At 43.0% G+C, this 22,133-nt stretch overlaps 20 non-coding genes across 20 annotated transcripts; all 20 read left to right on the top strand.

Annotated features, from left to right (window-relative positions):
* Nucleotides 1-386: 386 nt before the first annotated feature.
* On the top strand, nucleotides 387-477 carry TRNAR-UCU (transfer RNA arginine (anticodon UCU)). Its single transcript is given in 2 exon segments — nucleotides 387-423; nucleotides 442-477. It is a non-coding gene; the product is annotated as a tRNA-Arg (tRNA).
* Nucleotides 478-772: 295 nt separating this feature from the next.
* On the top strand, nucleotides 773-845 carry TRNAE-UUC (transfer RNA glutamic acid (anticodon UUC)). Its single transcript has one exon. It is a non-coding gene; the product is annotated as a tRNA-Glu (tRNA).
* An 8,147-nt stretch (nucleotides 846-8,992) lies between these two features.
* Nucleotides 8,993-9,083, top strand: TRNAR-UCU (transfer RNA arginine (anticodon UCU)). Its single transcript is given in 2 exon segments — nucleotides 8,993-9,029; nucleotides 9,048-9,083. It is a non-coding gene; the product is annotated as a tRNA-Arg (tRNA).
* A 295-nt stretch (nucleotides 9,084-9,378) lies between these two features.
* On the top strand, nucleotides 9,379-9,451 carry TRNAE-UUC (transfer RNA glutamic acid (anticodon UUC)). Its single transcript has one exon. It is a non-coding gene; the product is annotated as a tRNA-Glu (tRNA).
* An 857-nt stretch (nucleotides 9,452-10,308) lies between these two features.
* Nucleotides 10,309-10,381, top strand: TRNAK-UUU (transfer RNA lysine (anticodon UUU)). Its single transcript has one exon. It is a non-coding gene; the product is annotated as a tRNA-Lys (tRNA).
* A 339-nt stretch (nucleotides 10,382-10,720) lies between these two features.
* Nucleotides 10,721-10,811, top strand: TRNAR-UCU (transfer RNA arginine (anticodon UCU)). Its single transcript is given in 2 exon segments — nucleotides 10,721-10,757; nucleotides 10,776-10,811. It is a non-coding gene; the product is annotated as a tRNA-Arg (tRNA).
* A 295-nt stretch (nucleotides 10,812-11,106) lies between these two features.
* On the top strand, nucleotides 11,107-11,179 carry TRNAK-UUU (transfer RNA lysine (anticodon UUU)). Its single transcript has one exon. It is a non-coding gene; the product is annotated as a tRNA-Lys (tRNA).
* Nucleotides 11,180-12,448: 1,269 nt separating this feature from the next.
* On the top strand, nucleotides 12,449-12,539 carry TRNAR-UCU (transfer RNA arginine (anticodon UCU)). The gene is given in 2 exon segments: nucleotides 12,449-12,485; nucleotides 12,504-12,539. It is a non-coding gene; the product is annotated as a tRNA-Arg (tRNA).
* Nucleotides 12,540-12,834: 295 nt separating this feature from the next.
* Nucleotides 12,835-12,907, top strand: TRNAK-UUU (transfer RNA lysine (anticodon UUU)). The gene has a single exon. It is a non-coding gene; the product is annotated as a tRNA-Lys (tRNA).
* A 1,269-nt stretch (nucleotides 12,908-14,176) lies between these two features.
* On the top strand, nucleotides 14,177-14,267 carry TRNAR-UCU (transfer RNA arginine (anticodon UCU)). Its single transcript is given in 2 exon segments — nucleotides 14,177-14,213; nucleotides 14,232-14,267. It is a non-coding gene; the product is annotated as a tRNA-Arg (tRNA).
* Nucleotides 14,268-14,562: 295 nt separating this feature from the next.
* On the top strand, nucleotides 14,563-14,635 carry TRNAE-UUC (transfer RNA glutamic acid (anticodon UUC)). The gene has a single exon. It is a non-coding gene; the product is annotated as a tRNA-Glu (tRNA).
* Nucleotides 14,636-15,492: 857 nt separating this feature from the next.
* On the top strand, nucleotides 15,493-15,565 carry TRNAK-UUU (transfer RNA lysine (anticodon UUU)). The gene has a single exon. It is a non-coding gene; the product is annotated as a tRNA-Lys (tRNA).
* A 339-nt stretch (nucleotides 15,566-15,904) lies between these two features.
* On the top strand, nucleotides 15,905-15,995 carry TRNAR-UCU (transfer RNA arginine (anticodon UCU)). Its single transcript is given in 2 exon segments — nucleotides 15,905-15,941; nucleotides 15,960-15,995. It is a non-coding gene; the product is annotated as a tRNA-Arg (tRNA).
* Nucleotides 15,996-16,290: 295 nt separating this feature from the next.
* On the top strand, nucleotides 16,291-16,363 carry TRNAE-UUC (transfer RNA glutamic acid (anticodon UUC)). Its single transcript has one exon. It is a non-coding gene; the product is annotated as a tRNA-Glu (tRNA).
* An 858-nt stretch (nucleotides 16,364-17,221) lies between these two features.
* TRNAK-UUU (transfer RNA lysine (anticodon UUU)) lies at nucleotides 17,222-17,294 on the top strand. Its single transcript has one exon. It is a non-coding gene; the product is annotated as a tRNA-Lys (tRNA).
* Nucleotides 17,295-17,633: 339 nt separating this feature from the next.
* Nucleotides 17,634-17,724, top strand: TRNAR-UCU (transfer RNA arginine (anticodon UCU)). Its single transcript is given in 2 exon segments — nucleotides 17,634-17,670; nucleotides 17,689-17,724. It is a non-coding gene; the product is annotated as a tRNA-Arg (tRNA).
* A 295-nt stretch (nucleotides 17,725-18,019) lies between these two features.
* TRNAE-UUC (transfer RNA glutamic acid (anticodon UUC)) lies at nucleotides 18,020-18,092 on the top strand. Its single transcript has one exon. It is a non-coding gene; the product is annotated as a tRNA-Glu (tRNA).
* A 1,270-nt stretch (nucleotides 18,093-19,362) lies between these two features.
* On the top strand, nucleotides 19,363-19,453 carry TRNAR-UCU (transfer RNA arginine (anticodon UCU)). The gene is given in 2 exon segments: nucleotides 19,363-19,399; nucleotides 19,418-19,453. It is a non-coding gene; the product is annotated as a tRNA-Arg (tRNA).
* A 295-nt stretch (nucleotides 19,454-19,748) lies between these two features.
* Nucleotides 19,749-19,821, top strand: TRNAK-UUU (transfer RNA lysine (anticodon UUU)). The gene has a single exon. It is a non-coding gene; the product is annotated as a tRNA-Lys (tRNA).
* A 1,269-nt stretch (nucleotides 19,822-21,090) lies between these two features.
* TRNAR-UCU (transfer RNA arginine (anticodon UCU)) lies at nucleotides 21,091-21,181 on the top strand. Its single transcript is given in 2 exon segments — nucleotides 21,091-21,127; nucleotides 21,146-21,181. It is a non-coding gene; the product is annotated as a tRNA-Arg (tRNA).
* The last annotated feature ends 952 nt before the right edge of the window (nucleotides 21,182-22,133 follow it).

Below are 22,133 nucleotides of genomic sequence, written 5' to 3'. Positions count from 1 at the left end.
TCAGACTTTAAATCTGAGGGTCCAGGGTTCAAGTCCCTGTTCAGGCGGTTGTTTCCTTTAAAGAAAAAGTACTCTAATTGTATGCTCTTTTTGTGGACCCCTGCATGACGAATAAGATTTTCCATTACTAAAATTGCAAAAACGTCTTTCATGGAGTTGTGAAATACACATCTGTCTCACATATTATGTGCCATTTGACTAAACTTAAGTCGTACGTAGATTTACCAGTGGTATCATGTAGTCTGAGACGGTGATTATCATTTCACCAATTCAATATTCAAAATATAGCCATGGTTATAGTATCAAATGAACTTTATAAAGCTGATCAACAGCTAATAGCTCATTATTTCATTTCAGAACATCTCTGCACCTCATTATAGCAGATTGGCTCTGTGGCGCAATGGATAGCGCATTGGACTTCTAGGTGAATGTAAAAAAGATATTCAAAGGTTGTGGGTTCGAATCCCACCAGAGTCAGTTTTATCCCTGTTATCCTGTTATCCCAAGTACCAATTCATTATTATATTCTCTGTATTTAGTACTAATACCGGCAACCATCTTAACCCCTTGCGTGCTGATGACAGAACGGTTCCGTCATCAGCTACGGGTGAGCTGTGCTGATGACGAAACCGTTCCGTCATGACTCCGCCCGCGCAAGGCGGAGTCAGCACAGGCGGAAAATACGCCCCGCACGCAAGGGGTTAAAAAACGTAGTGATAGTTGGGACACTTCCTAATGTTGATAATGTCATTTTGTGTATTGCTGCCTCAGAGCCTGGATAGCTCAGTCGGTAGAGCATCAGACTTTCAATCCGAGGGACCAGGGTTCAAGTCCCTGTTCAGGCAGCTTGGTTAAAAAAAATGTATATCAATTGCATACTCTTTTCAGGATCCAATGAATGGGAATTCCAATTACAGATGGTTCAAAAAAGTCTTGATCGAGTCCTTACATACCCATCTGTGCTCTACTTTCTTTGACAAGGGTTAAGAAGACTTACCCAAACTGTATCATGTAGTTTGACATGTTGATTATCTTTTATCCAATTCAATGTTCAAAATGTAAGCTAGTGTCCGATTAATTTGATAAAGTTGGTCAACAACTTATAGGTCATCTTTTTATTTGTGAATCTCTGATCACCTTGTTGAATCAGGTCGGATCTCTGGTGCAATGGATTGCGGCTTGGAGTCCTAGGCGAATGTAGCAAAAGCATTCAAACGCTAAGGGTTCGAACACCAACTGGGTCAATTTTATCCCTCCTCTATTTTATAACTAATTGAAACAGTAACCAGCAATCCTGCTTCTCCATCACCAGAAACATTTACCAAAATGGCAGTGAAAGAAAGTCTACTTAAACAGAGACTGTTTGCTTTGAAAATGTTGCATAGTCTATGCCCAAGAGGAAATTCCCAATGATACTGCTGAAAATGTAATTTAGGAGTTAGTAATAGTATTTGGCCCTTTATTAATTTCACTGTGTCATTTTAAACACGTGATTTCTATGTCATCCGAAAATGAGATAGTACAAATTTCCGGAGTTATAATGGATTACGTGTGCTGCTGAAATTTCAAATGCTTAAAATATCAATTCATTATTAAACTCTAGAATATTGATTGCTAATATATGTAATTATATAAATATACAAAGTGTAGGTCAGTGTACGTCCACATTTGTTTAGCTGATTTTAAGGTGGAGTATAGCAGAGCCTGGATAGCTCAGTCGGTAGAGCATCAGACTTTAAATCTGAGGGTCCAGGGTTCAAGTCCCTGTTCAGGCGGTTGTTTCCTTTAAAGAAAAAGTACTCTAATTGTATGCTCTTTTTGTGGACCCCTGCATGACGAATGGAAAGGGGCGACCACTCGGTCCCCCCGAACGTATGGTGGAGTGCCTCGATCCCCCCGGGAAGCCATTTTTGGGCGGGAGGCGTGTCTCGGCTGGTATGCCCGAAGCGGCGTAGCCGGGGCGCGCTTTTTCCCGCCCTAGAGTGGGCTGGCCTAGACACCGACGTAGCCAGCCCCGCCCTAGGGGCGGGCAGGGGCGGGTTCTCGCCCGCCCCGAAGACGGATAAAAAGAGACGCAAGACCAGAAGACGTCCTCTTGTTCTTGTGCTCCGAAGCTGCACCTCCTCGCTACACGTGAGCTCGGGACAGAACGAAGAGCCAATTTTGAGCGTTTTGATCCTTTTTCTTGTCTTCTAGATACTTCCTCGGGGAGATGCCCAAGAAAGGCGCGAAGAGAATGACGACCGACCAGATGGTGCGGGCCCTTTGCAAAGAAGTGTCCGACATAAAGAAACGGTTGGCAGAACGGGACGGGGAGGAGGGTACGGGCCCTGCGCCGGCTGGAGGGAGACCTAAGAGGCCGAGAAGGGTTCCAGCCGGTGGAGACGTCCCGGTTCCCTCTGCCCCGCTCGAGGCGCCGACCCCAGTACCGATCGAGGGGAATCCAATCCCTGTTGTCGTCACCCCGACACCCAAGGGAGACATGCCCCCCGAGCTGGCAGCACAGCTAGCAGCATGGTTGGGGGATAGTAGTGATGGCGCCGCGGCTGCCGAGGCACAGGCGCTGATAAAAGGACTTCGTGAGAAAAGGGAGGCGGCTAAAGACAAGCCGCAAGCGGCAGAAGTCGCGTCCGGTTCAGGTAAGCGGCCATTGCCGATTGCAAGGGACGAGTCAGCACCCTCTCGTAGAGAGAGACTGGGACAACATGTGCCTTTGGCTATAAAGGAAAAGATCTGGTCTGGGGAGTATGTGAATATTTTCTCCTTGCTTGTTGACCATTATGATATGGAGCATGTTAAAAGTCAGAAGGACTTAATGCATCCGAGTGTTTGGCGCGCAAAAATGGCCGCCTTTAAGGTGAATGAGAATATTGGCAACTGGGGCAATGCGTGGGGTATTTTCACATCGATTTTGGGGGGTCGTAGGCCCGAGTTGCTTCCTGAGTTTCCCGTTTATCAATCACGAATTATGGGGTACTCGACATCGTATCAAGGTAACCATTGGTTTTGTTATGACAACCTGTTCAGGAAAGAGAAGGAACATAACAAGAGTTTGACTTGGGATTGTTACGATTCTATAACATGGGATAAAATGAAAGAATCGGGAATGTTAAGAATGCCATTGGTTGGGAGCAATGTTATTGATTACTCCCGCCAAAATGTGGGGACGCCCTTTCGTCCAGGTACGAGCACCGACGACCAGTCAAGGCCCGCAGGCAATACAGGGAGAAAGGGTTTCTGTTTTAATTTTAACAAAGGGAAATGTACCAGGCCTCCGGGATTGTGTAAATTCAAACACGAATGTAGTACGTGTGGGTCGTCCCATCCTGAGTCATCGTGCAGAGCCAGAACGGGTGAGAATGGGGGTAAGGGGGGCGCCAAACAGGTCTAAGCTTGGCCGAGGGGCGCCGTTACCAACCCCGATTGATACCTTGGCAATGATTCCCTGGCTCAGCGAATACCCGGATCGTACTTCTGCCGGGGTGCTGCGGAACGGTTTTTCACATGGTTTCCGCATCCCGGTGGGGGACTTTCAGGGGGTAGGGATGTGCAAAAATCAACTTTCCGTGTTGCAACATACATCTGTAGTGCATGAGAAAATTCAGAAAGAGGTTAGCCGGGGACGGGTTGCCGGCCCGTTTAGTGTACCCCCGGTACCGAATTTTGTTTGTTCTCCGTTAGGGGTGGTCCCCAAGAGGGACCCAGGTGAGTTCCGTTTGATCCATAATCTGTCTGCTCCACATGGTCTTTCGGTGAACAACGCAATTGATCCGGAAGTTTGTTCGGTGCGATACGCATCGTTTGATGAGGCAGTAGCCATCTTGAATCGCCTGGGGCCCGGGACGTTGATGGCGAAATCTGATATCGAGTCAGCGTTCCGGTTGCTCCCGGTACACCCAGACGATCAGCGTCTTTTGGGATTCGGGTTCCAGGGGTCATTTTACATGGATAGGTGTATGCCAATGGGTTGCTCTATATCATGTGCTTATTTTGAGCAATTCAGTACTTTCCTGCAATGGGTGTTTACTAAGAAAACGGGTTTTCGAAATGTAATGCACTACCTTGACGACTTTTTGTTCCTGGGCTCCGCCGGAAGTCCCGATTGTGCCCAGGCCTTAGATGAATTCTGTGTGTTGATGGGTCATTTTGGTGTGCCATTGGCAACGGGTAAGACTATGGGTCCCACGACTTGCCTCGAGTTTTTGGGGATCGAGTTGGACTCAAGGGAGGGGTGTTTCCGTTTACCAGCTAGCAAAGTGTTGAAATTCAGGACAGCCCTCCAAGTATGTTTAAATGCACCTAAGGTTACACTGCACCAGTTGCAACAATTAGTGGGAAAGTTGAACTTTGCCTTGAGGGTGATCCCAATGGCTCGCCCGTTTTCCCGCTCGATTGCCCAATCAATGGTTGGCTTAAGAGAAGGGCATCATCGCACGAGATTATCGGCCGAAGTCCGCCAGGACATGCGGATTTGGTTAGCATTTTTGGCGGACTTCAATGGCCGAGTCGTCTGGAACAAGCCAGCCGTGTCCTCCGAAGAGCTTGGGCTATGGACAGATTCAGCAGGAAGTATAGGTTTTGGCGCCATCTTCGGCACAAAATGGTCTGCACAAAAGTGGCCCCTATGGTGGCACGAGAAGGGGCTGACGGGTAATATAGCTTTCCTTGAACTATTTCCCATTCTGGTGGCCCTGAGTACATGGCCAGACGGGTTCAGAGATCATTCTGTCGTGTTCTGGTCCGACAATATGACCGTGGTAGAATGCATCAATAGTCAGGCAGCCCGTTGTAAATTGATTTTGAGGCTGCTCAAAGAAATTGTCTTACTGTGTATGCAACTGAACGTGATATTCAGAGCAAAACATGTCCCAGGGGTGATGAATCAGGCTGCTGATGCACTGTCTCGTTTTCACATGCAGGCTTTCTCGGGTTTCCTTCCTTCAGCGGACCCAGAGCCGGCACCCTTCCCCGAAGCTCTCTGGTCTCTCGGTGCCCCGAACTTCGTCACCTCGTGGGAGAGAGTCTAGCACCCAGGACAAGGAAGGCATATGAAGGGGCGTTTCAGGCCTATTTAGCCTTTTTGGGGGAAGAGAGAGGGGGACTGTGGGGGCAGGAAGAGTGCGTAGTACTTTTTCTGATGTCTTTACGTAGGGCTGGGAAATCGGTGGCTACGGCCCAAAGGCATCGTGCCGCCATTTCCTTTGTTGCCAAGGCCCATGGCATCCAGGACCCGACAGCGTCTTTTACGGTACAAAAAGCGCTGCGTGGGTGGCAACGCCTAGAGGGTCGCAGAGTAGACGTAAGACGACCGATAGGTCTGGATAGGTTGGCCCAGTTACTGGCCTCACTCCCTAACACGTGCTCGTCCCCTTTCGAGACCTGTTTGTTCCGGACTGCATTTACGCTGGCATTTCACGGGGCTATGAGAGTTAGTGAGCTGGTTGCAAGGAACAAACAGGATGTGTCGGGGGGCTTGTGCAGGGAACATGTCCGGATCAGGGGCGATGCGATGATTGTCTCCTTTCTCAGGTCCAAGTCCGACCAGGACGGGAGGGGGGACTGCACGATCATTCGCCGGACCCCCGGATCCTCCATGTGTCCGGTACAGTGCTTAGAAGACTACCTAGCACGAAGGGTGGCATCATGGGGGGGGACATTGTTGAGGCATGCAGACGCCACCCCACTGACGAGGTTTCAGTTTCAGCGGGTGCTTGCAATGGCCATTGCCGCAACGGGCTTGGACCCGGGCGAATTTGGGACCCATTCCTTTCGGATAGGGGCTGCCACTGAAGCTACAGCCAGGGGTCTTAATGTAGAACAAGTAAAACGTGTGGGGCGTTGGTCCTCCAATTGTTATAAGAGGTACGTGCGATTGCACATGTTGTGAAGCTGTAATCATGTACTCACGCCTCTTGTCTTTGTTTGTTTTCAGTTGCGCAAGCCTACGAGGCAGGGCGGACTGTGCAGTCGACCCAACACCAGGCCAGCGGTTGCACATCACCGGCTGTAAGGAAGGAGGTGTGGGTCGTGGGCCACTCATACGTGAGACGGGCCGCGGACGTATTCAAAGCAGGTGACATGGTTCACGTACCTGGGGAATACGGGTACAGAGTGTCCTTCTACGGAAGGGGCGGTCTCTGTATTGACCAGTTTCAGGCATTTTTTGAGGGTTTGTTAGAGCGGATGAGGTCACCGCCGTCCATAGTCATAGTGCATTTAGGGGGTAATGATTTGGTCACTACCGGTAGACGACTTCTCCTGGAGACTATGCTTTCCACGGTAAGTTGGTTAGCAAGGAGAGTTCCGGGGTGCATAATTGCGTGGTCTCATATGATCCCACGAAAAGTATGGCGGGGGGCTATCTCGATCCCTGCTTTAAATCATTCTGTTAGAAAACTGAATAACAAAGTGAGTAGGTTGTTCCGTTCCAAGACATTGCATTCGATCTCGCATAGTTGTATTAATGATGACAGTATGTATCTGGGGGATGGTGTGCATTTGTCGAGGGTGGGGAATGAGTTACTCATAGGAGACTTCTTAGCCTGGTTAAAATCATTAAGACATGACCTTTAGGTAGGAGTTTTGTGGGGGGTCCGGATAGCCGGTCAACTATCCGGACCTGTGGCGGTAAGGTCATGATCGGTGAGCACTAATTGGTAGATCCCTATGAGTGGGCGTCACCCAACACGGATGGGAGCGCTCGGGAGAGGTGGCCATTGGCCCCTCAGTGGGGAGGCGGTCCCGTCTAAGGGCGGGTCGCCGGAAGTAAAGGAAAGGCGGTCAAGGCCCCTTCCGTTGGAGGAGGGGTTACAGCCCCCTCCTGGGGAATTTCCCGGGGCCAGGGTCATCTGCGACGGCAGATGCGGTAAGTTGTGTGGGATGGGGGGAGGTCCACGATACCTTCTAGATACCACACACAAGTCTTCGAACGACCTTTAAATGGCGTCGAGTCTTAAGTGCCCCCGTCAAGTCAAGGGAAATTGTTAGTAGTTGCACTTGAGGTAAGCCTCTGTGCTGTCGCCCCTCACAAGTGGGAGGGGTAAGTCTGGTTAGGGATCTTGACACCGGTTATGACCTTGCCGTTGGCCCTTAAACGTTAGGATGTACAATTTCAGTTTTTCTAGAGAATGTTTTTGTTGGATGCTAGTTCGGCTAGGAGAAACTCTGTATTAGAGAATATGTTAAGGTGAGCCAAACATCGCAATGTGATAATGAAATTGTACATAAAATGAAACGTTTAATGTTTTAATTTTTTGTTTTAATAAATACGGCCGGGGGAGGGTCACTCCCTCCCCACATCCAAAAACTTCAAGAACTGTTTCCGGTTTCCCTTCCTTTTGGGGATTGTGTTGAGAGGGGGTGGCGGGTATCTCAGCCATATGGAAAGGGGCGACCACTCGGTCCCCCCGAACGTATGGTGGAGTGCCTCGATCCCCCCGGGAAGCCATTTTTGGGCGGGAGGCGTGTCTCGGCTGGTATGCCCGAAGCGGCGTAGCCGGGGCGCGCTTTTTCCCGCCCTAGAGTGGGCTGGCCTAGACACCGACGTAGCCAGCCCCGCCCTAGGGGCGGGCAGGGGCGGGTTCTCGCCCGCCCCGAAGACGGATAAAAAGAGACGCAAGACCAGAAGACGTCCTCTTGTTCTTGTGCTCCGAAGCTGCACCTCCTCGCTACACGTGAGCTCGGGACAGAACGAAGAGCCAATTTTGACCCACCCACCAGCCCCTGAGGACAGCAAGTTGTTGTGCAATAAAGTGAATTTATAAGTTTGTTTTTCCATTCCGTTTACAGGCTGTGAAAGTATCAGTTTGTTGTTGATCATAATAAAGTATGGTGAATATTGTGTAGTTTGTTTCGATTAAAATGATTTGGTGTAGTGTTGTATTTTTTAGCATGTTCCTTCGGTCGTAGCGACCAATGTTTTTTGTAGGTTTGAATAAAAATTGTCGTATTTATTTTTGGTAGGCGGTAAGGTCATGATCGGTGAGCACTAATTGGTAGATCCCTATGAGTGGGCGTCACCCAACACGGATGGGAGCGCTCGGGAGAGGTGGCCATTGGCCCCTCAGTGGGGAGGCGGTCCCGTCTAAGGGCGGGTCGCCGGAAGTAAAGGAAAGGCGGTCAAGGCCCCTTCCGTTGGAGGAGGGGTTACAGCCCCCTCCTGGGGAATTTCCCGGGGCCAGGGTCATCTGCGACGGCAGATGCGGTAAGTTGTGTGGGATGGGGGGAGGTCCACGATACCTTCTAGATACCACACACAAGTCTTCGAACGACCTTTAAATGGCGTCGAGTCTTAAGTGCCCCCGTCAAGTCAAGGGAAATTGTTAGTAGTTGCACTTGAGGTAAGCCTCTGTGCTGTCGCCCCTCACAAGTGGGAGGGGTAAGTCTGGTTAGGGATCTTGACACCGGTTATGACCTTGCCGTTGGCCCTTAAACGTTAGGATGTACAATTTCAGTTTTTCTAGAGAATGTTTTTGTTGGATGCTAGTTCGGCTAGGAGAAACTCTGTATTAGAGAATATGTTAAGGTGAGCCAAACATCGCAATGTGATAATGAAATTGTACATAAAATGAAACGTTTAATGTTTTAATTTTTTGTTTTAATAAATACGGCCGGGGGAGGGTCACTCCCTCCCCACATCCAAAAACTTCAAGAACTGTTTCCGGTTTCCCTTCCTTTTGGGGATTGTGTTGAGAGGGGGTGGCGGGTATCTCAGCCATATAAGATTTTCCATTACTAAAATTGCAAAAACGTCTTTCATGGAGTTGTGAAATACACATCTGTCTCACATATTATGTGCCATTTGACTAAACTTAAGTCGTACGTAGATTTACCAGTGGTATCATGTAGTCTGAGACGGTGATTATCATTTCACCAATTCAATATTCAAAATATAGCCATGGTTATAGTATCAAATGAACTTTATAAAGCTGATCAACAGCTAATAGCTCATTATTTCATTTCAGAACATCTCTGCACCTCATTATAGCAGATTGGCTCTGTGGCGCAATGGATAGCGCATTGGACTTCTAGGTGAATGTAAAAAAGATATTCAAAGGTTGTGGGTTCGAATCCCACCAGAGTCAGTTTTATCCCTGTTATCCTGTTATCCCAAGTACCAATTCATTATTATATTCTCTGTATTTAGTACTAATACCGGCAACCATCTTAACCCCTTGCGTGCTGATGACAGAACGGTTCCGTCATCAGCTACGGGTGAGCTGTGCTGATGACGAAACCGTTCCGTCATGACTCCGCCCGCGCAAGGCGGAGTCAGCACAGGCGGAAAATACGCCCCGCACGCAAGGGGTTAAAAAACGTAGTGATAGTTGGGACACTTCCTAATGTTGATAATGTCATTTTGTGTATTGCTGCCTCAGAGCCTGGATAGCTCAGTCGGTAGAGCATCAGACTTTCAATCCGAGGGACCAGGGTTCAAGTCCCTGTTCAGGCAGCTTGGTTAAAAAAAATGTATATCAATTGCATACTCTTTTCAGGATCCAATGAATGGGAAGTCGAATTACAGATGGTTAAAAAAAGTCTTGATCGAGTCCTTACATACCCATCTGTGCTCTACTTTCTTTGACAAGGGTTAAGAAGACTTACCCAAACTGTATCATGTAGTTTGACATGTTGATTATCTTTTATCCAATTCAATGTTCAAAATGTAAGCTAGTGTCCGATTAATTTGATAAAGTTGGTCAACAACTTATAGGTCATCTTTTTATTTGTGAATCTCTGATCACCTTGTTGAATCAGGTCGGATCTCTGGTGCAATGGATTGCGGCTTGGAGTCCTAGGCGAATGTAGCAAAAGCATTCAAACGCTAAGGGTTCGAACACCAACTGGGTCAATTTTATCCCTCCTCTATTTTATAACTAATTGAAACAGTAACCAGCAATCCTGCTTCTCCATCACCAGAAACATTTACCAAAATGGCAGTGAAAGAAAGTCTACTTAAACAGAGACTGTTTGCTTTGAAAATGTTGCATAGTCTATGCCCAAGAGGAAATTCCCAATGATACTGCTGAAAATGTAATTTAGGAGTTAGTAATAGTATTTGGCCCTTTATTAATTTCACTGTGTCATTTTAAACACGTGATTTCTATGTCATCCGAAAATGAGATAGTACAAATTTCCGGAGTTATAATGGATTACGTGTGCTGCTGAAATTTCAAATGCTTATAATATCAATTCATTATTAAACTCTAGAATATTGATTGCTAATATATGTAATTATATAAATATACAAAGTGTAGGTCAGTGTACGTCCACATTTGTTTAGCTGATTTTAAGGTAGAGTATAGCAGAGCCTGGATAGCTCAGTCGGTAGAGCATCAGACTTTTAATCTGAGGGTCCAGGGTTCAAGTCCCTGTTCAGGCGGTTGTTTCCTTTAAAGAAAAAGTACTCTAATTGTATGCTCTTTTTGTGGACCCCTGCATGACGAATAAGATATTCCATTACTAAAATTGCAAAAACGTCTTTCATGGAGTTGTGAAATACACATCTGTCTCACATATTATGTGCCATTTGACTAAACTTAAGTCGTACGTAGATTTACCAATGGTATCATGTAGTCTGAGACGGTGATTATCATTTCACCAATTCAATATTCAAAATATAGCCATGGTTATAGTATCAAATGAACTTTATAAAGCTGATCAACAGCTAATAGCTCATTATTTCATTTCAGAACATCTCTGCACCTCATTATAGCAGATTGGCTCTGTGGCGCAATGGATAGCGCATTGGACTTCTAGGTGAATGTAAAAAAGATATTCAAAGGTTGTGGGTTCGAATCCCACCAGAGTCAGTTTTATCCCTGTTATCCTGTTATCCCAAGTACCAATTCATTATTATATTCTCTGTATTTAGTACTAATACCGGCAACCATCTTAACCCCTTGCGTGCTGATGACAGAACGGTTCCGTCATCAGCTACGGGTGAGCTGTGCTGATGACGAAACCGTTCCGTCATGACTCCGCCCGCGCAAGGCGGAGTCAGCACAGGCGGAAAATACGCCCCGCACGCAAGGGGTTAAAAAACGTAGTGATAGTTGGGACACTTCCTAATGTTGATAATGTCATTTTGTGTATTGCTGCCTCAGAGCCTGGATAGCTCAGTCGGTAGAGCATCAGACTTTTAATCTGAGGGCCCAGGGTTCAAGTCCCTGTTCAGGCGGCTTGGTTAAAGAAAATGTATATCAATTGCATACTCTTTTCAGGATCCAATGAATGGGAATTCCAATTACAGATGGTTCAAAAAAGTCTTGATCGAGTCCTTACATACCCATCTGTGCTCTACTTTCTTTGACAAGGGTTAAGAAGACTTACCCAAACTGTATCATGTAGTTTGACATGTTGATTATCTTTTATCCAATTCAATGTTCAAAATGTAAGCTAGTGGCCGATTAATTTGATAAAGTTGGTCAACAACTTATAGGTCATCTTTTTATTTGTGAATCTCTGATCACCTTGTTGAATCAGGTCGGATCTCTGGTGCAATGGATTGCGGCTTGGAGTCCTAGGCGAATGTAGCAAAAGCATTCAAACGCTAAGGGTTCGAACACCAACTGGGTCAATTTTATCCCTCCTCTATTTTATAACTAATTGAAACAGTAACCAGCAATCCTGCTTCTCCATCACCAGAAACATTTACCAAAATGGCAGTGAAAGAAAGTCTACTTAAACAGAGACTGTTTGCTTTGAAAATGTTGCATAGTCTATGCCCAAGAGGAAATTCCCAATGATACTGCTGAAAATTTAATTTAGGAGTTAGTAATAGTATTTGGCCCTTTATTAATTTCACAGTGTCATTTTAAACACGTGATTTCTATGTCATCCGAAAATGAGATAGTACAAATTTCCGGAGTTATAATGGATTACGTGTGCTGCTGAAATTTCAAATGCTTAAAATATCAATTCATTATTAAACTCTAGAATATTGATTGCTAATATATGTAATTATATAAATATACAAAGTGTAGGTCAGTGTACGTCCACATTTGTTTAGCTGATTTTAAGGTAGAGTATAGCAGAGCTTGGATAGCTCAGTCGGTAGAGCATCAGACTTTTAATCTGAGGGTCCAGGGTTCAAGTCCCTGTTCAGGCGTTTGTTTCCTTTAAAGAAAAAGTACTCTAATTCTATGCTCTTTTTGTGGACCCCTGCATGACGAATAAGATATTCCATTACTAAAATTGCAAAAACGTCTTTCATGGAGTTGTGAAATACACATCTGTCTCACATATTATGTGCCATTTGACTAAACTTAAGTCGTACGTAGATTTACCAATGGTATCATGTAGTCTGAGACGGTGAATATCATTTCACCAAATCAATATTCAAAATATAGCCATGGTTATAGTATCAAATGAACTTTATAAAGCTGATCAACAGCTAATAGCTCATTATTTCATTTCAGAACATCTCTGCACCTCATTATAGCAGATTGGCTCTGTGGCGCAATGGATAGCGCATTGGACTTCTAGGTGAATGTAAAAAAGAAATTCAAAGGTTGTGGGTTTGAATCCCACCAGAGTCAGTTTTATCCCTGTTATCCTGTTATCCCAAGTACCAATTCATTATTATATTCTCTGTATTTAGTACTAATACCGGCAACCATCTTAACCCCTTGCGTGCTGATGACAGAACGGTTCCGTCATCAGCTACGGGTGAGCTGTGCTGATGACGAAACCGTTCCGTCATGACTCCGCCCGCGCAAGGCGGAGTCAGCACAGGCGGAAAATACGCCCCGCACGCAAGGGGTTAAAAAACGTAGTGATAGTTGTGACACTTCCTAATGTTGATAATGTCATTTTGTGTATTGCTGCCTCAGAGCCTGGATAGCTCAGTCGGTAGAGCATCAGACTTTTAATCTGAGGGCCCAGGGTTCAAGTCCCTGTTCAGGCGGCTTGGTTAAAGAAAATGTATATCAATTGCATACTCTTTTCAGGATCCAATGAATGGGAATTCCAATTACAGATGGTTCAAAAAAGTCTTGATCGAGTCCTTACATACCCATCTGTGCTCTACTTTCTTTGACAAGGGTTAAGAAGACTTACCCAAACTGTATCATGTAGTTTGACATGTTGATTATCTTTTATCCAATTCAATGTTCAAAATGTAAGCTAGTGTCCGATTAATTTGATAAAGTTGGTCAACAACTTATAGGTCATCTTTTTATTTGTGAATCTCTGATCACCTTGTTGAATCAGGTCGGATCTCTGGTGCAATGGATTGCGGCTTGGAGTCCTAGGCGAATGTAGCAAAAGCATTCAAACGCTAAGGGTTCGAACACCAACTGGGTCAATTTTATCCCTCCTCTATTTTATAACTAATTGAAACAGTAACCAGCAATCCTGCTTCTCCATCACCAGAAACATTTACCAAAATGGCAGTGAAAGAAAGTCTACTTAAACAGAGACTGTTTGCTTTGAAAATGTTGCATAGTCTATGCCCAAGAGGAAATTCCCAATGATACTGCTGAAAATGTAATTTAGGAGTTAGTAATAGTATTTGGCCCTTTATTAATTTCACTGTGTCATTTTAAACACGTGATTTCTATGTCATCCGAAAATGAGATAGTACAAATTTCCGGAGTTATAATGGATTACGTGTGCTGCTGAAATTTCAAATGCTTAAAATATCAATTCATTATTAAACTCTAGAATATTGATTGCTAATATATGTAATTATATAAATATACAAAGTGTAGGTCAGTGTACGTCCACATTTGTTTAGCTGATTTTAAGGTGGAGTATAGCAGAGCCTGGATAGCTCAGTCGGTAGAGCATCAGACTTTAAATCTGAGGGTCCAGGGTTCAAGTCCCTGTTCAGGCGGTTGTTTCCTTTAAAGAAAAAGTACTGTAATTGTATGCTCTTTTTGTGGACCCCTGCATGACGAATAAGATTTTCCATTACTAAAATTGCAAAAACGTCTTTCATGGAGTTGTGAAATACACATCTGTCTCACATATTATGTGCCATTTGACTAAACTTAAGTCGTACGTAGATTTACCAGTGGTATCATGTAGTCTGAGACGGTGATTATCATTTCACCAATTCAATATTCAAAATATAGCCATGGTTATAGTATCAAATGAACTTTATAAAGCTGATCAACAGCTAATAGCTCATTATTTCATTTCAGAACATCTCTGCACCTCATTATAGCAGATTGGCTCTGTGGCGCAATGGATAGCGCATTGGACTTCTAGGTGAATGTAAAAAAGATATTCAAAGGTTGTGGGTTCGAATCCCACCAGAGTCAGTTTTATCCCTGTTATCCTGTTATCCCAAGTACCAATTCATTATTATATTCTCTGTATTTAGTACTAATACCGGCAACCATCTTAACCCCTTGCGTGCTGATGACAGAACGGTTCCGTCATCAGCTACGGGTGAGCTGTGCTGATGACGAAACCGTTCCGTCATGACTCCGCCCGCGCAAGGCGGAGTCAGCACAGGCGGAAAATACGCCCCGCACGCAAGGGGTTAAAAAATGTAGTGATAGTTGGGACACTTCCTAATGTTGATAATGTCATTTTGTGTATTGCTGCCTCAGAGCCTGGATAGCTCAGTCGGTAGAGCATCAGACTTTCAATCCGAGGGACCAGGGTTCAAGTCCCTGTTCAGGCAGCTTGGTTAAAAAAAATGTATATCAATTGCATACTCTTTTCAGGATCCAATGAATGGGAAGTCGAATTACAGATGGTTAAAAAAAGTCTTGATCGAGTCCTTACATACCCATCTGTGCTCTACTTTCTTTGACAAGGGTTAAGAAGACTTACCCAAACTGTATCATGTAGTTTGACATGTTGATTATCTTTTATCCAATTCAATGTTCAAAATGTAAGCTAGTGTCCGATTAATTTGATAAAGTTGGTCAACAACTTATAGGTCATCTTTTTATTTGTGAATCTCTGATCACCTTGTTGAATCAGGTCGGATCTCTGGTGCAATGGATTGCGGCTTGGAGTCCTAGGCGAATGTAGCAAAAGCATTCAAACGCTAAGGGTTCGAACACCAACTGGGTCAATTTTATCCCTCCTCTATTTTATAACTAATTGAAACAGTAACCAGCAATCCTGCTTCTCCATCACCAGAAACATTTACCAAAATGGCAGTGAAAGAAAGTCTACTTAAACAGAGACTGTTTGCTTTGAAAATGTTGCATAGTCTATGCCCAAGAGGAAATTCCCAATGATACTGCTGAAAATGTAATTTAGGAGTTAGTAATAGTATTTGGCCCTTTATTAATTTCACTGTGTCATTTTAAACACGTGATTTCTATGTCATCCGAAAATGAGATAGTACAAATTTCCGGAGTTATAATGGATTACGTGTGCTGCTGAAATTTCAAATGCTTATAATATCAATTCATTATTAAACTCTAGAATATTGATTGCTAATATATGTAATTATATAAATATACAAAGTGTAGGTCAGTGTACGTCCACATTTGTTTAGCTGATTTTAAGGTAGAGTATAGCAGAGCCTGGATAGCTCAGTCGGTAGAGCATCAGACTTTTAATCTGAGGGTCCAGGGTTCAAGTCCCTGTTCAGGCGGTTGTTTCCTTTAAAGAAAAAGTACTCTAATTGTATGCTCTTTTTGTGGACCCCTGCATGACGAATAAGATATTCCATTACTAAAATTGCAAAAACGTCTTTCATGGAGTTGTGAAATACACATCTGTCTCACATATTATGTGCCATTTGACTAAACTTAAGTCGTACGTAGATTTACCAATGGTATCATGTAGTCTGAGACGGTGATTATCATTTCACCAATTCAATATTCAAAATATAGCCATGGTTATAGTATCAAATGAACTTTATAAAGCTGATCAACAGCTAATAGCTCATTATTTCATTTCAGAACATCTCTGCACCTCATTATAGCAGATTGGCTCTGTGGCGCAATGGATAGCGCATTGGACTTCTAGGTGAATGTAAAAAAGATATTCAAAGGTTGTGGGTTCGAATCCCACCAGAGTCAGTTTTATCCCTGTTATCCTGTTATCCCAAGTACCAATTCATTATTATATTCTCTGTATTTAGTACTAATACCGGCAACCATCTTAACCCCTTGCGTGCTGATGACAGAACGGTTCCGTCATCAGCTACGGGTGAGCTGTGCTGATGACGAAACCGTTCCGTCATGACTCCGCCCGCGCAAGGCGGAGTCAGCACAGGCGGAAAATACGCCCCGCACGCAAGGGGTTAAAAAACGTAGTGATAGTTGGGACACTTCCTAATGTTGATAATGTCATTTTGTGTATTGCTGCCTCAGAGCCTGGATAGCTCAGTCGGTAGAGCATCAGACTTTCAATCCGAGGGACCAGGGTTCAAGTCCCTGTTCAGGCAGCTTGGTTAAAAAAAAATGTATATCAATTGCATACTCTTTTCAGGATCCAATGAATGGGAAGTCGAATTACAGATGGTTAAAAAAAGTCTTGATCGAGTCCTTACATACCCATCTGTGCTCTACTTTCTTTGACAAGGGTTAAGAAGACTTACCCAAACTGTATCATGTAGTTTGACATGTTGATTATCTTTTATCCAATTCAATGTTCAAAATGTAAGCTAGTGTCCGATTAATTTGATAAAGTTGGTCAACAACTTATAGGTCATCTTTTTATTTGTGAATCTCTGATCACCTTGTTGAATCAGGTCGGATCTCTGGTGCAATGGATTGCGGCTTGGAGTCCTAGGCGAATGTAGCAAAAGCATTCAAACGCTAAGGGTTCGAACACCAACTGGGTCAATTTTATCCCTCCTCTATTTTATAACTAATTGAAACAGTAACCAGCAATCCTGCTTCTCCATCACCAGAAACATTTACCAAAATGGCAGTGAAAGAAAGTCTACTTAAACAGAGACTGTTTGCTTTGAAAATGTTGCATAGTCTATGCCCAAGAGGAAATTCCCAATGATACTGCTGAAAATGTAATTTAGGAGTTAGTAATAGTATTTGGCCCTTTATTAATTTCACTGTGTCATTTTAAACACGTGATTTCTATGTCATCCGAAAATGAGATAGTACAAATTTCCGGAGTTATAATGGATTACGTGTGCTGCTGAAATTTCAAATGCTTATAATATCAATTCATTATTAAACTCTAGAATATTGATTGCTAATATATGTAATTATATAAATATACAAAGTGTAGGTCAGTGTACGTCCACATTTGTTTAGCTGATTTTAAGGTAGAGTATAGCAGAGCCTGGATAGCTCAGTCGGTAGAGCATCAGACTTTTAATCTGAGGGTCCAGGGTTCAAGTCCCTGTTCAGGCGGTTGTTTCCTTTAAAGAAAAAGTACTCTAATTGTATGCTCTTTTTGTGGACCCCTGCATGACGAATAAGATATTCCATTACTAAAATTGCAAAAACGTCTTTCATGGAGTTGTGAAATACACATCTGTCTCACATATTATGTGCCATTTGACTAAACTTAAGTCGTACGTAGATTTACCAATGGTATCATGTAGTCTGAGACGGTGATTATCATTTCACCAATTCAATATTCAAAATATAGCCATGGTTATAGTATCAAATGAACTTTATAAAGCTGATCAACAGCTAATAGCTCATTATTTCATTTCAGAACATCTCTGCACCTCATTATAGCAGATTGGCTCTGTGGCGCAATGGATAGCGCATTGGACTTCTAGGTGAATGTAAAAAAGATATTCAAAGGTTGTGGGTTCGAATCCCACCAGAGTCAGTTTTATCCCTGTTATCCTGTTATCCCAAGTACCAATTCATTATTATATTCTCTGTATTTAGTACTAATACCGGCAACCATCTTAACCCCTTGCGTGCTGATGACAGAACGGTTCCGTCATCAGCTACGGGTGAGCTGTGCTGATGACGAAACCGTTCCGTCATGACTCCGCCCGCGCAAGGCGGAGTCAGCACAGGCGGAAAATACGCCCCGCACGCAAGGGGTTAAAAAACGTAGTGATAGTTGGGACACTTCCTAATGTTGATAATGTCATTTTGTGTATTGCTGCCTCAGAGCCTGGATAGCTCAGTCGGTAGAGCATCAGACTTTCAATCCGAGGGACCAGGGTTCAAGTCCCTGTTCAGGCAGCTTGGTTAAAAAAAAATGTATATCAATTGCATACTCTTTTCAGGATCCAATGAATGGGAAGTCGAATTACAGATGGTTAAAAAAAGTCTTGATCGAGTCCTTACATACCCATCTGTGCTCTACTTTCTTTGACAAGGGTTAAGAAGACTTACCCAAACTGTATCATGTAGTTTTACATGTTGATTATCTTTTATCCAATTCAATGTTCAAAATGTAAGCTAGTGTCCGATTAATTTGATAAAGTTGGTCAACAACTTATAGGTCATCTTTTTATTTGTGAATCTCTGATCACCTTGTTGAATCAGGTCGGATCTCTGGTGCAATGGATTGCGGCTTGGAGTCCTAGGCGAATGTAGCAAAAGCATTCAAACGCTAAGGGTTCGAACACCAACTGGGTCAATTTTATCCCTCCTCTATTTTATAACTAATTGAAACAGTAACCAGCAATCCTGCTTCTCCATCACCAGAAACATTTACCAAAATGGCAGTGAAAGAAAGTCTACTTAAACAGAGACTGTTTGCTTTGAAAATGTTGCATAGTCTATGCCCAAGAGGAAATTCCCAATGATACTGCTGAAAATGTAATTTAGGAGTTAGTAATAGTATTTGGCCCTTTATTAATTTCACTGTGTCATTTTAAACACGTGATTTCTATGTCATCCGAAAATGAGATAGTACAAATTTCCGGAGTTATAATGGATTACGTGTGCTGCTGAAATTTCAAATGCTTATAATATCAATTCATTATTAAACTCTAGAATATTGATTGCTAATATATGTAATTATATAAATATACAAAGTGTAGGTCAGTGTACGTCCACATTTGTTTAGCTGATTTTAAGGTAGAGTATAGCAGAGCCTGGATAGCTCAGTCGGTAGAGCATCAGACTTTTAATCTGAGGGTCCATGGTTCAAGTCCCTGTTCAGGCGGTTGTTTCCTTTAAAGAAAAAGTACTCTAATTGTATGCTCTTTTTGTGGACCCCTGCATGACGAATAAGATATTCCATTACTAAAATTGCAAAAACGTCTTTCATGGAGTTGTGAAATACACATCTGTCTCACATATTATGTGCCATTTGACTAAACTTAAGTCGTACGTAGATTTACCAATGGTATCATGTAGTCTGAGACGGTGATTATCATTTCACCAATTCAATATTCAAAATATAGCCATGGTTATAGTATCAAATGAACTTTATAAAGCTGATCAACAGCTAATAGCTCATTATTTCATTTCAGAACATCTCTGCACCTCATTATAGCAGATTGGCTCTGTGGCGCAATGGATAGCGCATTGGACTTCTAGGTGAATGTAAAAAAGATATTCAAAGGTTGTGGGTTCGAATCCCACCAGAGTCAGTTTTATCCCTGTTATCCTGTTATCCCAAGTACCAATTCATTATTATATTCTCTGTATTTAGTACTAATACCGGCAACCATCTTAACCCCTTGCGTGCTGATGACAGAACGGTTCCGTCATCAGCTACGGGTGAGCTGTGCTGATGACGAAACCGTTCCGTCATGACTCCGCCCGCGCAAGGCGGAGTCAGCACAGGCGGAAAATACGCCCCGCACGCAAGGGGTTAAAAAACGTAGTGATAGTTGGGACACTTCCTAATGTTGATAATGTCATTTTGTGTATTGCTGCCTCAGAGCCTGGATAGCTCAGTCGGTAGAGCATCAGACTTTTAATCTGAGGGCCCAGGGTTCAAGTCCCTGTTCAGGCGGCTTGGTTAAAGAAAATGTATATCAATTGCATACTCTTTTCAGGATCCAATGAATGGGAATTCCAATTACAGATGGTTCAAAAAAGTCTTGATCGAGTCCTTACATACCCATCTGTGCTCTACTTTCTTTGACAAGGGTTAAGAAGACTTACCCAAACTGTATCATGTAGTTTGACATGTTGATTATCTTTTATCCAATTCAATGTTCAAAATGTAAGCTAGTGGCCGATTAATTTGATAAAGTTGGTCAACAACTTATAGGTCATCTTTTTATTTGTGAATCTCTGATCACCTTGTTGAATCAGGTCGGATCTCTGGTGCAATGGATTGCGGCTTGGAGTCCTAGGCGAATGTAGCAAAAGCATTCAAACGCTAAGGGTTCGAACACCAACTGGGTCAATTTTATCCCTCCTCTATTTTATAACTAATTGAAACAGTAACCAGCAATCCTGCTTCTCCATCACCAGAAACATTTACCAAAATGGCAGTGAAAGAAAGTCTACTTAAACAGAGACTGTTTGCTTTGAAAATGTTGCATAGTCTATGCCCAAGAGGAAATTCCCAATGATACTGCTGAAAATGTAATTTAGGAGTTAGTAATAGTATTTGGCCCTTTATTAATTTCACAGTGTCATTTTAAACACGTGATTTCTATGTCATCCGAAAATGAGATAGTACAAATTTCCGGAGTTATAATGGATTACGTGTGCTGCTGAAATTTCAAATGCTTAAAATATCAATTCATTATTAAACTCTAGAATATTGATTGCTAATATATGTAATTATATAAATATACAAAGTGTAGGTCAGTGTACGTCCACATTTGTTTAGCTGATTTTAAGGTAGAGTATAGCAGAGCTTGGATAGCTCAGTCGGTAGAGCATCAGACTTTTAATCTGAGGGTCCAGGGTTCAAGTCCCTGTTCAGGCGTTTGTTTCCTTTAAAGAAAAAGTACTCTAATTCTATGCTCTTTTTGTGGACCCCTGCATGACGAATAAGATATTCCATTACTAAAATTGCAAAAACGTCTTTCATGGAGTTGTGAAATACACATCTGTCTCACATATTATGTGCCATTTGACTAAACTTAAGTCGTACGTATATTTACCAATGGTATCATGTAGTCTGAGACGGTGAATATCATTTCACCAAATCAATATTCAAAATATAGCCATGGTTATAGTATCAAATGAACTTTATAAAGCTGATCAACAGCTAATAGCTCATTATTTCATTTCAGAACATCTCTGCACCTCATTATAGCAGATTGGCTCTGTGGCGCAATGGATAGCGCATTGGACTTCTAGGTGAATGTAAAAAAGAAATTCAAAGGTTGTGGGTTTGAATCCCACCAGAGTCAGTTTTATCCCTGTTATCCTGTTATCCCAAGTACCAATTCATTATTATATTCTCTGTATTTAGTACTAATACCGGCAACCATCTTAACCCCTTGCGTGCTGATGACAGAACGGTTCCGTCATCAGCTACGGGTGAGCTGTGCTGATGACGAAACCGTTCCGTCATGACTCCGCCCGCGCAAGGCGGAGTCAGCACAGGCGGAAAATACGCCCCGCACGCAAGGGGTTAAAAAACGTAGTGATAGTTGTGACACTTCCTAATGTTGATAATGTCATTTTGTGTATTGCTGCCTCAGAGCCTGGATAGCTCAGTCGGTAGAGCATCAGACTTTTAATCCGAGGGACCAGGGTTCAAGTCCCTGTTCAGGCAGCTTGGTTAAAAAAAATGTATATCAATTGCATACTCTTTTCAGGATCCAATGAATGGGAAGTCGAATTACAGATGGTTCAAAAAAGTCTTGATCGAGTCCTTACATACCCATCTGTGCTCTACTTTCTTTGACAAGGGTTAAGAAGACTTACCCAAACTGTATCATGTAGTTTGACATGTTGATTATCTTTTATCCAATTCAATGTTCAAAATGTAAGCTAGTGTCCGATTAATTTGATAAAGTTGGTCAACAACTTATAGGTCATCTTTTTATTTGTGAATCTCTGATCACCTTGTTGAATCAGGTCGGATCTCTGGTGCAATGGATTGCGGCTTGGAGTGCTAGGCGAATGTAGCAAAAGCATTCAAACGCTAAGGGTTCGAACACCAACTGGGTCAATTTTATCCCTCCTCTATTTTATAACTAATTGAAACAGTAACCAGCAATCCTGCTTCTCCATCACCAGAAACATTTACCAAAATGGCAGTGAAAGAAAGTCTACTTAAACAGAGACTGTTTGCTTTGAAAATGTTGCATAGTCTATGCCCAAGAGGAAATTCCCAATGATACTGCTGAAAATGTA

Source organism: Lissotriton vulgaris, unplaced genomic scaffold (assembly GCF_964263255.1).
Source record: "Lissotriton vulgaris unplaced genomic scaffold, aLisVul1.2 SCAFFOLD_1527, whole genome shotgun sequence".
Taxonomy (NCBI): Eukaryota; Metazoa; Chordata; class Amphibia; order Caudata; family Salamandridae; genus Lissotriton; species Lissotriton vulgaris.
Note: the sequence above shows the minus strand (reverse complement) of the source record. Positions and strands in the feature narration are given on the sequence as shown.